The 14,005-nt window shown below is 34.6% G+C and overlaps 1 long non-coding RNA gene across 1 annotated transcript; it reads right to left on the bottom strand.

Annotated features, from left to right (window-relative positions):
* Positions 1-12,157: 12,157 nt before the first annotated feature.
* Positions 12,158-12,739, bottom strand: LOC127011665 (uncharacterized). Its single transcript, XR_007764883.1, has 2 exons — positions 12,648-12,739; positions 12,158-12,569 (listed from the first exon to the last, which is right to left on the bottom strand). It is a non-coding gene; the product is annotated as an uncharacterized LOC127011665 (long non-coding RNA).
* Between the last annotated feature and the right edge of the window lie 1,266 nt (positions 12,740-14,005).

The raw sequence follows: 14,005 nt of genomic DNA, 5'->3' as shown, positions 1-14,005 counted from the left end.
AATAGTTTTTTGATTGAAGAAGATAGTCATGAAGTAACACACCCCTATATTTAGTATTTTTGCTTCCCCTTCCAGGATGAGTTCCTCAGATGATTGTGCATGTATGAGTTCTTGTGTTATAGTGTTTGGAAATAGTCGTGAGACAGATAGAATAATGCTATGGCCTGATGATTGTATTCGTTTAGCTCCAGTCTGACGGTGGTGAGGTCTCCTTCGCTAAACTGTGGAATGAAATATGCATTAATGTGTGTCTTGGTAAGAATGCAAATTCTGGTTTCACCCTCGGTATAAATAGATTGTATAGGGGGGTGGATAAGGCATAGAAGTCGTTATCAACTATCCATGTCTCTTGAATGAGACCTACGTCTAATTTTCTATTCTCCTGGGCCAGATGGACTCTAAAACACATTATTTGTCTATCTGATTATCTGGGGTACCAACTACCTAGATAGGTTCTTTCATTAATTAGGCGACGATCGACTACCTCTAATCTGCACGAATTGACATTCTGTGTAATAAATGGTTTAAAAAAAGTAGCAGATGGACGTTATATTTACAGTTTAGAAAAGGCTTTGACTATACAAACCGCATTTACTTCAGCTCGGGTTTCAGAATAATCTGGTAACTTCGATTTTATGTACATCTCAGAGGGTTTTATTAAAACGCTGTTGGGCAGTCATTTAGGCCCTATGTTTTTTCTGTTTATAAGTAATCTCCTCTCTAATTTATGCTGATGATGTTAATCTTTGTTAATCATATAATAATATGAAGTCCAGGAACGGTGTCAGTATAACCTTTTGAATTTAAACTATTTAGAGGTACCCCAATGTTTATCAGTTATTTTCTTCAGAACATTCTCAGTTAACGATTTAGGAGTTCGGCCGGATCCAAAACGGAAATTTCACTCCTACATACTCTCTACAGTAAAAAAGCTCAAAATATTTTAGGGTTTGTAAAGCGGTGGTGGGAATAATTTGATTATCCATACACTACCAAATTATTATTTATCTCCCTTTCCCGTCTTTAATTAGAATATTGTCCCTCGCTTTGGTGTTTACAAAATGAAGTTCACATTGACCGTATATAGTCCGTACAGATACGATTTCTTCTTTTTGTCTAACGTTGTTTGAACTGTTATAAATTCGTCAGGGTACCTTCTTACTCGAGTAGATTTATATTGATTAATTGCCTACCCTATTACTTCGTCGAATTATGCTTCATACTATTTTTATGCATAATTTTATCAAAAGCGATATTGATTCCGTGATTTGGTAGGCCGCCTTACCTTTAATTTTCCTGTTAGACTATCTAGATCTTGCCATGGTGTACATCAAATTTTAGTTTTGGTCTTTTCTTCTGGTTATTAGTGATGTACCTAAAACTTGTTTCTTGCAGGGCCCTAAGGACGCTAGGCCTTGCTGATGTAGCGCGCTGCTCAATGTGAGCACCTTTTTGCGATACTGGTAAACTCTGGGAATTTCCTTACTGTGCGAAGTCCTTGCTCTGTTATGTCTTAATCGACATAAGCCATCCAGAATCGGCAGAATACGCCAGTGGCAAGCCTGCTTAATTTTTACTTAACTATTCGGACAACCGACCGAGGTAGCTAGAGCTTTTCTCGTAGCAGTCGACCGGGATTCCAGTTAAACCTAGCCCGAGCACACAGTTTCGCGCTGACTTGGCTCGAGCCCGATCTCGGATTAAATTTAGACAAAGGCTGGCAACCGCCTGGCGACAACAACAAATTTAGTCCACTTCAGGATCGGCAGGAAACATCGGTGCTGAATTCCTCCATAACTATTTATTCAGTGCTTTTAACAGTCGACTCGGTATCCGCTAAAATTACCCGCATAGTAACTTTGATTTGATAGACGATGACTGGTCCCGACTTCACCGCCTGTTCTGCACCACACTAGGGTCCAAAATTAAAAAATTAAAACACTTTTTGTGTTTGGTGACAAATTTTGCAAAACAAATTTTAAAATATGTCAAAAAATGATTGAATGTAGCAAAGTGAGGTAGAAGAACAGTAAGGGACTAAGAATAGTTTGTGTTCCTAGCGGCGAACGGGCTGTGCGAGTCTTTTTAGTGATACATTTAATAAAATTTGTATTTTTCTCGAGAATTATTTGTTATGTTTGAGAAGAAAGCTATAAGTAGTTTATCACGCAAAATGACCGCATGGAAAAGCTATAACAAACCATCCAAGCTGTTCATATATAAGCATTATGCGTAGGTTGTGTATAGCGATTAGTGGTTTTTGCATCACGATAATGACCCTGTTTAAAATTATCATTTTTCCAAAACCGCGAAGCTTATCGTTCCATACCCACTATTGTTATGCTGTAAGGACATCGCTAGATGTCGGCTTGTGATCCTGATCAAAAATATATATACGAAAATTTTTAAAAAGTGGCGTTGTATTTATCAACATAGTCTCCTTTTGAGCTCGATACACTTGACCTAGCGATGCTCCAACTTCTTTAACTCTTCTAAAAAATACGTTTTCTCGAGGTCTGCAAAATAGGCTTATGTGGCGGCGACGACCTTCTCATTCGACGCTAATTTCTGTCGAGCGAGTGACTTTTTCAAGTTTGGAAAGAAAATGGAATAAGTAGTGGGAATATACGGGAGCGGCGGTTTTCGCAGCGGAGGTTTGGTCGCTGCCGAGACTGCCGCTGCGATGACCGCCGCTGCGGTCTTATACTCTAGTTTTTCTTATATGTTATACGATTCCTTTTGAGGAGTGTGTCTAGGAAAAATGAGCTGAAGAATCACTTTAATGTTAAAGTTGTATAAGACTTATAGGATCACTTTTTAGGGCTGAGGATATCGAAATTGTTTTTGTCTACGATAAAGTTAGACGGGTGTGTATAGAAAAGTCAGCTAGTGGAATCATTTTAAGGTTTATGTTTTAAATTTCTTATTGGGAACACTTTTCAGGGTTTATATCTAAAGGCCACCCAATAATATTTATGTGTAGGATAAGAAGTTTAGTTTTAAGAATTTCTTAAAACGGTGCACTGAAGCGGAAAATTGTACCGAATTTCAAATTCTGCCTCCTCGCGTATATTCCCACTACTCGACTGAAAAAGGCAAAAAACGACGATGACCTCCGCTACCGTAAATAGTATACCCCCTCACTAAAAAAAAAAAAAAAAAAAAATTGGTGTCATTGGAAAGCATTTTTCAAGCCCTTTCCAATGGTATAATTTTCTCTGTTCTAAAAAAAAAACTGCACATTTTGAAAAAAACTCACAAAATTAAAATTTCACACCTTCGCGCACAAGCAGTCATGAGCAAGGACTCGAGGGTAGGGGTGAGATTCGGGTTCGTGGGTACGCACGTTCACTTTCTCCTGCTCATTCTCAGAAGATAACGAGGGGTCACAATATTTGAAATGCAACACAAAGGGAGGGTTCCGTGGAATACCAAACACACTGATTCTGGGATGAGTATACGCTTGCAATTAAAAACAACTCATACAAAACACATTTAAAACCGCCTAAAAAACCTCCGCAACCGCTTTTAATAGCTACTCTTAGCTTAAGGCTTAGGAAATTCGAATGGCTGCATCGCGACATCTTATGCCAATGCTGGCCCGACTTTAACTGACCATTTATTCATATCTTGCTTACACAGAGATTGCCTTTCCTTAACCTATGTCGAAGTTGCACACCTTCGATATTTACCTACATCCAGACCCCTCCTACACCACGTTCACCCCCGGTAACTTGTTATCAATCCTTGTGTTCGTTTTCCTTCTAATAACCATTCTACTGGGGTATTGGGCTGCTCCTTTTGTTCGAGAACCAATCGGATTGGTTCTAGGAGTACAACATACCTGTATGCACTCCCTGTAGATGTCAACCTGTTAAGTGAACATTCTGGACTATAAAAATGACACCACTCAAATTGCTCAGGATCAGTTCTTCAAATGCCTCAGTACTGCATACCTATGGATCTAACCGTAGAATTTATCGATTCGGAAAACGAGGTTGAGATTGACAACCCGGAATTACCACCCACGCAAGATTCTGATCTCGAAATAATCGAAAACTCGGATCTGGAACTTGTACAGGTTTCCGAAGCAGAAGATTCGGTTGATCGCCTTCTACAAAGCGTATTTCAACCGGCTGCACCGTCGACCCAAAATAGGGACCCAGGATTGGAGTCTCTTGAGTGGAGCCAGTTTCCATTGGGGACTACTACGCAGGCTTTCTTGGAATCCCTTATCACACACGAAGAAGGTGAAGATGTATTTCAGTGCGCACAGGAATTTCAATTGGACGACGACCTATCCAGGACAGAAGATGAGGTTTTTCCTAACGACGACCACATCTTTGAAGAACTTATGGGACCTCAACCGCCACCGACTAACCATTATTTAACTTTGCTGGATGATGGAGATGACGACGCATTACTAGATGTTTTATTTGACCTAGATTCTTAACTTTTTAATTAAAAATACACCATGCATAAAGAAAAATAAAGTAAAAACTATTTTAAAATTGAGGGCTTATAATTGTTTTTTATTTATTGAACAATTTTTCTTTGCCTTACAAATACTTTTTAGCTCTGCGTTGTGAACCAATAGACGATGCATATTAAAGTCGTATCGCAACCAAATTTTCCGTACTTTAGGACAGAAATAACAATAATAAAAGGAGGATTTAGATTTCTGATAGGCGAAGTTGTGTATTTTTAATGTATGCCCTTTTAGACCGCTGCGAGTAGTAAAGGATTTTGTTTCTGAACACAACTCGCAATGGTACTTCACCATTTCGATGTTTTTAAAAATAAACTGACTTTTCTTAAAAAAATTTATCTTATATAGCATTTGAGGGACAATTCTTACGTTATATATACTAACTTTATTTTAACGCTATTGAAAGATTTATATAAATATAAAAAGAGATAGACATACTGATATGTATTTCTAACTTTATTCTCAAGTATTATAATTTTCTCTGTTCTAAAAAAAAAACTGCACATTTTGAAAAAAACTCACAAAATTAAAATTTCACACCTTCGCGCACAAGCAGTCATGAGCAAGGACTCGAGGGTAGGGGTGAGATTCGGGTTCGTGGGTACGCACGTTCACTTTCTCCTGCTCATTCTCAGAAGATAACGAGGGGTCACAATATTTGAAATGCAACACAAAGGGAGGGTTCCGTGGAATACCAAACACACTGATTCTGGGATGAGTATACGCTTGCAATTAAAAACAACTCATACAAAACACATTTAAAACCGCCTAAAAAACCTCCGCAACCGCTTTTAATAGCTACTCTTAGCTTAAGGCTTAGGAAATTCGAATGGCTGCATCGCGACATCTTATGCCAATGCTGGCCCGACTTTAACTGACCATTTATTCATATCTTGCTTACACAGAGATTGCCTTTCCTTAACCTATGTCGAAGTTGCACACCTTCGATATTTACCTACATCCAGACCCCTCCTACACCACGTTCACCCCCGGTAACTTGTTATCAATCCTTGTGTTCGTTTTCCTTCTAATAACCATTCTACTGGGGTATTGGGCTGCTCCTTTTGTTCGAGAACCAATCGGATTGGTTCTAGGAGTACAACATACCTGTATGCACTCCCTGTAGATGTCAACCTGTTAAGTGAACATTCTGGACTATAAAAATGACACCACTCAAATTGCTCAGGATCAGTTCTTCAAATGCCTCAGTACTGCATACCTATGGATCTAACCGTAGAATTTATCGATTCGGAAAACGAGGTTGAGATTGACAACCCGGAATTACCACCCACGCAAGATTCTGATCTCGAAATAATCGAAAACTCGGATCTGGAACTTGTACAGGTTTCCGAAGCAGAAGATTCGGTTGATCGCCTTCTACAAAGCGTATTTCAACCGGCTGCATCGTCGACCCAAAATAGGGACCCAGGATTGGAGTCTCTTGAGTGGAGCCAGTTTCCATTGGGGACTACTACGCAGGCTTTCTTGGAATCCCTTATCACACACGAAGAAGGTGAAGATGTATTTCAGTGCGCACAGGAATTTCAATTGGACGACGACCTATCCAGGACAGAAGATGAGGTTTTTCCTAACGACGACCACATCTTTGAAGAACTTATGGGACCTCAACCGCCACCGACTAACCATTATTTAACTTTGCTGGATGATGGAGATGACGACGCATTACTAGATGTTTTATTTGACCTAGATTCTTAACTTTTTAATTAAAAATACACCATGCATAAAGAAAAATAAAGTAAAAACTATTTTAAAATTGAGGGCTTATAATTGTTTTTTATTTATTGAACAATTTTTCTTTGCCTTACAAATACTTTTTAGCTCTGCGTTGTGAACCAATAGACGATGCATATTAAAGTCGTATCGCAACCAAATTTTCCGTACTTTAGGACAGAAATAACAATAATAAAAGGAGGATTTAGATTTCTGATAGGCGAAGTTGTGTATTTTTAATGTATGCCCTTTTAGACCGCTGCGAGTAGTAAAGGATTTTGTTTCTGAACACAACTCGCAATGGTACTTCACCATTTCGATGTTTTTAAAAATAAACTGACTTTTCTTAAAAAAATTTATCTTATATAGCATTTGAGGGACAATTCTTACGTTATATATACTAACTTTATTTTAACGCTATTGAAAGATTTATATAAATATAAAAAGAGATAGACATACTGATATGTATTTCTAACTTTATTCTCAAGTATTACATAGTTTGAATAAGTATTTTGGTGCATATAATGAAGACATATTGTTATCTCATTTACTCCACATGAATTGATAGAAGTGTATAGTTTTTGACAAGTATAAAAGACCATGTAATTTCTGGTTAAAGAATTAGTATACAACAGTTAGGTACTAGTGCACGACGAATCCAAACTTACGCTGATCAAAAATGGTATGCATATAAATTAAAAGTAAATACTTTATCACCTAATTTTGTTGAATTTTATAGGACTTCTTAGAGACCTTAAATGACGTGAAGCCTGTGATTGGCTACACAAAAATTGAAAATCTATGTATTGGATTTAAGTATAAGATCACTGGATGTAAGCTGAAAAAGACACCATATGGAACTAAAATAGCTCTATATTTAACTGATAAGGACGATAAAGATGTTTGGATATTTCTACCTAAAAGTTATGTGAACAAATTTTCTACAAAGACACCATTTAGGAAATTAAATGAGAATGGAATAACTCATATGGTATATAAAGGAAAAGATCTGAACAGATTTAGTTGTGCTCAAATTGAATTTTTATAAGTAAATAAGTAAAGTAAATAAGATTCTTCAATATAAAGAGCTGAGTTTTTAAATCTAACAACAGTCTTAAATCAGTCTCAAAAAGAAATAGTTGTCCTTAAAAATGTACGCTCAACAGATAGAACTATTCTTGATGCAATTTGAAGGCATGCTTTTCGAGCAACACCTACAAAGGATGGAGTTCCTAAAAGCTACTTTGGAGGATTTAGAGGAAAAAGAGTTGATCCATTCGAAGTTTGGATTCCATTATAAACTTTGTACCTGGAGCGACGATGATGCCTCATCTGGACCAGACACATGTCAGTGTCATATGCTGCCCGCACTGAAAGAGGAAGCCCTTAGTCTAATGATTAAATATTATAAGTTAAACAAACGTATTGCTCCAAAACCATAAATAAAACGATTTAATTTTACCTAAATATATATATGTTTTTATGTTTTTTATTTTTTAAAATGGTTCTTAAACATTTTTATTATTAATTTATCATTAAATGAATAGTCGTTTTTCTTGAATTTTCTTAAAAAAGAATTTAGTGTTTTCTTTTTACTTTTAAAAAGACCGAACAGCATACAATAATGTCCGCAAGTGTTAGAAAAGTATCCCTGCAGTTGTTGCTTATTAAAACAAAATTTATAAGCGTTAGATTTTAAAAATATTAAAAATTCTTTTTTCTGGGGATATTGACCATATGAATCGAAAAATTCTGCTGACCTACGACTTTCAAAATAAAATGCAATCCAATGAGTTCCAGGTTGATCTGAAGTGTCGGTATTTGCAATTATTAGTGCGGGATACTTTAAAATAGTTTTTGGTAACCTATCAGAAGGAAAAACTCCTTTAAAAATAGATTTTGTCTTTGAATGCTTAGAAAGAAAATGTTCAATTTGTAAAGTATTCATTTTAAAAGAGCGTACGAATATTTCTATGCTTATCAATATCAATCATTGAATCGTATTCACAGTATACCAAGCAAGTAACTGCTTCAGCAAGTGGTTCCGAAAATCTTCCTTCGATTCTTATAGTACCTTGAGAGATTAAATTTGAACATATAGTTGAATTTGATTGATCAGAAGTTAAGTCAAAGGCTAATATAAAACTGTTTGAATCAAACATTTCCTTGGTAATTTGTAGTCCACGATCGTAATGTTTAATTCCACATGATCTAAAAAGCATATTATAACCTCTTGAGCTCTGAACCTTTTCAGCGTTCGAGTAATCGAACTCCAGAGCCTGGGAAGGAACTTGAACTCCGTTAACCAATAGGTTAAAGCGTTGAATTTTAAAATGTTCAAATTGAAATGGGTCTAAGCCTCGGTTTCCTGAGTATGAGCGGTTCTTAACCATACAAAAGGCCAGAAAATTTGGTATTTGACCAATAACTGAGTTGTCTATCGACAGTGTGTTGTTGCCCGGATATATTGTAAATGATTTGACTTCAACCTTGCTGAATGGGTACAGAGCATTTTTTGTTTGTAAAACATGATGATGAGCCAATAAAATGCTTGGGTTAACTGTTATGTGGTTCATGAAAAGTTGTGCTTCAAGTATCTTTAAATTTGATTCAGTACCAGTTTCCATTAAATAAAACGCTGTTTTTTCAATATTGAAATTGATTCTTAAATCAACATTGTTAACAAGCAGTTTGGTTTGATTGAAAATATCTCCATGAACTTTTCCGAATAACTCAACCTTGTTACTATTTTGAAACATATTTTTAAGGGTTTCATTCGAGTCCGGATAAACATATTTCCCTGCTGTTATTCTTCCAAAATTGGGAAAATAACCTTGGGAGGCCAAGTGACTTTCAGAGGCGTCACTCCCATAGTTTAAAATTGTTTGCAAATACGCTCTATAGTGATAATTATTATCACTTTGCGATACCAGTATATTATTTAAATAAACGGACGAACTTCTAAATATTGAATGTAGAATATTGTTTACAACACCAACAGCATTTCCTTCAATGCTGTTGTTATCATTTTTTTTAAGTTGCACAACAAGTCGTAAATAAACACTGAATAAATCTCGATACGTTTCACTATTTCCCAAGCAAACAAATTCGATTGAAGAGGCACCGTCCAAAGAAGCAATTGGGTTGTATGAGACTTCTTCAGTTCTTAGAATAGAACTTTGCGTGGGGTGTGCCGCAAACAAATCTAATTCACTTTTCATACATTCGATATGCGTACTCATTTTGCTTTAGAAAAAATATCTTTAATATTTAATTTTCTTGTTGATTTTTTTTTTTATGTTGCGTTTGGGTATGTTTACGTGGTCGTTTAGATGTATAATGAAGTCGTTTTTTCTTATTACCTAGCCTTTTATTTCTTTTTCCACTTCCACTTTGAAAACGGGTAATTTTATCAATTGCTTTATTTGAAAGATTTTGTAAAGCAATTTTACTTTGTTCTTGAATTATATTTCTTAAAGGCTTTCTCCCAAATTCATTGATTACAGCCTTACCAGTCTCAGCAGCCTGATTTTTTATAGCAGTTATGCCCGAAAGAAAAAGTGGTTTTATGTAATTAAAAAGACCGCTAAAAAAATTTCCTATTCCTCGTCCTTGTTGCACTATATGCGGAGATATGTAAAGTCTTCCGATGTTGCTTAAGCCCCCACCACACTGATTTACATAATAATCCTGATAAGATTTCACCATGATGACTATTTTGGTTCTAAATAAATAACATTTGGGTATGCATTATTTATAGTCCTGACCTTCTTCTTCTTCTAAAGTGAAGAGTAACGAAAATGGGAACAGCTGAAGTTTCAAATGGTACCTTATATCCATTGGAATCAGTAATGAGTATTGAGATTTCATTTGGCGACCATATGTCCAAAGGGTAATATTCAATATTTTTAAATTGAATATTTCTTTCCTTTCCATTATAATGCATTACACGAAGACATCGCGGTCTTTTACTACCTACTGACCTTGGTTTTATTATGTCAGTGTAAATAAAAATCAATCCATTTTCAGGAATATTCGTTTTAACGGATACATTTTTATACCTAAATGTTTCAGCATTTACAAGACTAACAAACTCGGTTTCTTCAACGACATTTTTATCTTGGTTAGGTGTATATTTAATGTAATTATTCAAATATATGTCTGAAATACCGACTTCCCAGTCATCGTTCATGTCTTCTGGAATGTTAACAATGTTTGTAAATGCACACTTTACGTTGTCAGGAAATACATTCATTGAGTCGTTACTTAACAATGTGATAAAAATCTCATTTAAATAACCCATATTTGATATTTATGGAAGTTAATGATACGAAATCCAATTTAATTTATTTTTACCAGTTTGTACTGGATTTTTTGTTCTAACCGATCGCATTAACCTTTCACGTCCTGTTACATATTTAAAATTTTGATAAGGTAAAGTTTCCGTTTTCAATTTTTGTAGTTTTGCTTTGAATTTGCGTTGTCGTTCATTAAGCTTCGCTTTGAGCACTGGTTTCTCTAATCCTATTTTCTTTTTATCTGTTTCACTATCTAAAAAAGAGGTATCACTCACTTTTCGTTTATCTGAAACAACATTTTCTTTTGTATTTGAACTAAAATCCTCATTATCACTTTCAGGTGGTAAATCGGGAAACTCAAATTTTTCCGGACGTGAATGATCGTACTTTGATGTTGATTTTGATGTGCTGGGTTTTATATCAATCCAATCAGTGGTTTGGGATTCAATTGTTTTGGTTGTAATAGGATTCGCTTTTTGTTCATTTTGAAAATTCCATGATTTATTACGTTTTTTGTTTTGATAGTAACTTAATTCTTGACGAATTTTGATCCATTTATCGAAATCACTTATTTTGTTATTATTTAATATTGGTAAAAATTTTATATTTATTAATTCATTTCCTCTATCATTGTTTATCAATTTCTGATAGCTGTTAGGATGCATTAAAATTACTTTGCTTAAATTATGTTTATTCTTAATCATTTTTTAATAGTTTTCCAAAAATTCCAGAAAGCAATGAAGTTATTAGAATCGGTAGAAATCCCCCTTTTTGAATAAGGACTTTTCTCTTAGAGTTTAATGTACGTTTTGGGCACGAAAGGTAGCGCAATGCATTTTTATACTTTTTTAGAGCATTAAGATGGGATTTAGTAACTTTATGGTTTCCCTGTAATGTGTTCAATACAATCTCTACTATTGTTTTTACCAGGTCACTATTACTATTGCTTATAATTGCCTTACGTAGTCTATTGTCGGCCTTTTTGAGCACATACAATAAATGTTTGTTCGCTTTCAAGCGATTTAGGCTCTTTTTGTAAACCATTTTCATTTGAATAGCACACAGAATATTCTGAATTAAAAATGTCAGATCTAAATCTTAAGAGATCGTTAATGCCCTGAGTGAGATCAATAAGTAAATATCCGTGAGGTTGCTCCGTTACTTCTTTATATATTCTAAATAGCTCCGTGGGGTTTTCTGGGTAAATTTGTCTTGCTAAACATTGAAATTGAAGCTTATCACGAGGATTTTTGAAAGCAACAATGTATTTGGTATTTAGTGAAATATCTCTGGTGTGCGAAGATTTATGAAATATGTTCTGAGTTACCACTATTACTGATAAATTCCTATGGTGTGATCCTTTTGTAAACAGCTCACACACATTTTTATTAAAGGCTCCCATCATCAAGTCATCCAATATTAAAAGAATTGGTTCATTCGTTTCATTTTCAACTGTTTCAGGGACTCCTTTAAAATATTCAATCTTTTCGAAATTGGGCTTGGCACTCTCCTCTGCATAACACCAAATAATTCGATCTATTGAAATATTAAAAAGATCATTCTTTTTGGTGATTAGATTTTCTAAAAAGGTTGTTTTTCCCGATCCTGAGGGTCCACAAATAAGCATTGTAAAAGGATGTATAAATTGTGTAAACATTTTTTATTAAAAAAATTTTTTTATTCGGAATGAATTTTAATATATTATATTATTACTAATTGCTTATATAATGTTTTTAAGTTATATTAGGTTTTATTAATATTCACTTGATCGCGTTTCTTGGAGCAGTTCTTCTCGAAATGAGTATCAGATCCGCAATAATTACAATAAATAAGTTGCGTGTATCCATTTTTACGGGGATCATTTCCAAAAAATCTCTTAAAAGAATCCATAATAAGAGACAACCTGATAGGACCATGAATTTCTTTTTACTAAATTTTAAACACATGTGTCACCATTACTATATATTTCATAATTGGTGTTTTCTAAGAATACAAACAGCTTAAATAAATTATTTAATGAACATCGAAGTGGAAGTTTTTTCTTGTGTATTCTAAAATTCGAAAAAAAATTGGGTAGTTGAGTTAAACTTCTTCCGATATCTATATTGATAATGTTTGTTGATAAATACTTGATTAAAAAATTCTTTTTAATTTCACCACGAACAAGAACTGTGTGATACTTATTGAGTGGTGTGAGTATTTCTTCAAGACTTGTGTATGGAATATCTCCAGCTGACCAATCCAATCCGTTTATGTTCTGCTGGTTAAGGTGCTGCTGCTTAAGAGCTCCATTATCCAATTCTTTTATGTTATATGGCGGTTTGAAATGGAAAAAATTAGGTATAACAGTTCCAGCAGGCATAAACGCCAGCTCCTTAACGAAAACTTGTTTGTTGTTACCAAGTACATATTGAAAATCTACTATAATGCTTGAATTACGATCGACTGTGTTCATCATTGGTTGAGATTTTTTAATCAACTGAGGGTGTGCTTGCTAGGGCTTTCTCCTTTATATACCGGTAAGACTAGAACATATTTACAGTTTATTTAAAGTAGTCTTACCTGATGGACATGTGTGTAACTAAAAGAAATAAAACTTCTCGAAAGAAACAGGACCACGAAGTCATTTTTGGATTCGAGTATTATGTTGTTCATAACTTAAAATTGAAATGTGGTCTGTCAACTACTCGAAAATTTTTGCCGATGGTTTGGATGCAGCAAAGTAAAAATAATTTCATTGGATTTGACAAAGACGAATGGATGCAACTTCTTACGTATAAGGAATTTATTCAGTTGAAGCTGGACCAGTATGACTTCTTGATGCCTGATACAATTATTGATCATCCGTGCTTGCACTCCATAAAATGTAACTTTAGATTTAGGAAATCAGATAATCAGTACGTTTTTGTGATTAATCAGTATGGTAACAAAATTGAGTTTGATTCTGAGTCCTGGAGATCATTACTAAGATTAGGCATATTTTTTACTACATTTTTATGTTGGAACTCCATATTAAGACAGCAAGTAATATATCTTTACAATAATCATATTATTCCTAAGTGTGTATCTTTACAAAAATTTGATATTCAACTATCTGATTTAGAAGGTACCTATGATAAGGATGTGCAAATAGATTTAACACGATTATGTTTTGAAATATCAAAAAAGATGCGTTCAGAAATAAAAAGGGATGTTCTTGTATATAAGCAAGCATTATTGACTAAGCAACCATCGTCATCAAATAAAAAATAATACTAATAAATCAACACCTTAAGATGAGCAAACAACAAGTTGTCGATGAAATTCATAAGGCAGCGCGAAAAAACTTCATACGGCGAAAGTTCGTTCAAAAAGGGATAAATGACACATGGCAAATTGATTTAGTTGAAATGATACCATTTTCGAAAGAAAATAAGGGTTTTAGATATTTACTGACCGTTATTGACACGTTCTCAAAGTATGCATACGCCGAGGCAGTTAAGTCAAA

The sequence above is a fragment of the Drosophila biarmipes genome, unplaced genomic scaffold (genome assembly GCF_025231255.1).
Source record: "Drosophila biarmipes strain raj3 unplaced genomic scaffold, RU_DBia_V1.1 ptg000005l, whole genome shotgun sequence".
In the NCBI taxonomy this organism is placed as follows: domain Eukaryota; kingdom Metazoa; phylum Arthropoda; class Insecta; order Diptera; family Drosophilidae; genus Drosophila; species Drosophila biarmipes.
Note: the sequence above shows the minus strand (reverse complement) of the source record. Positions and strands in the feature narration are given on the sequence as shown.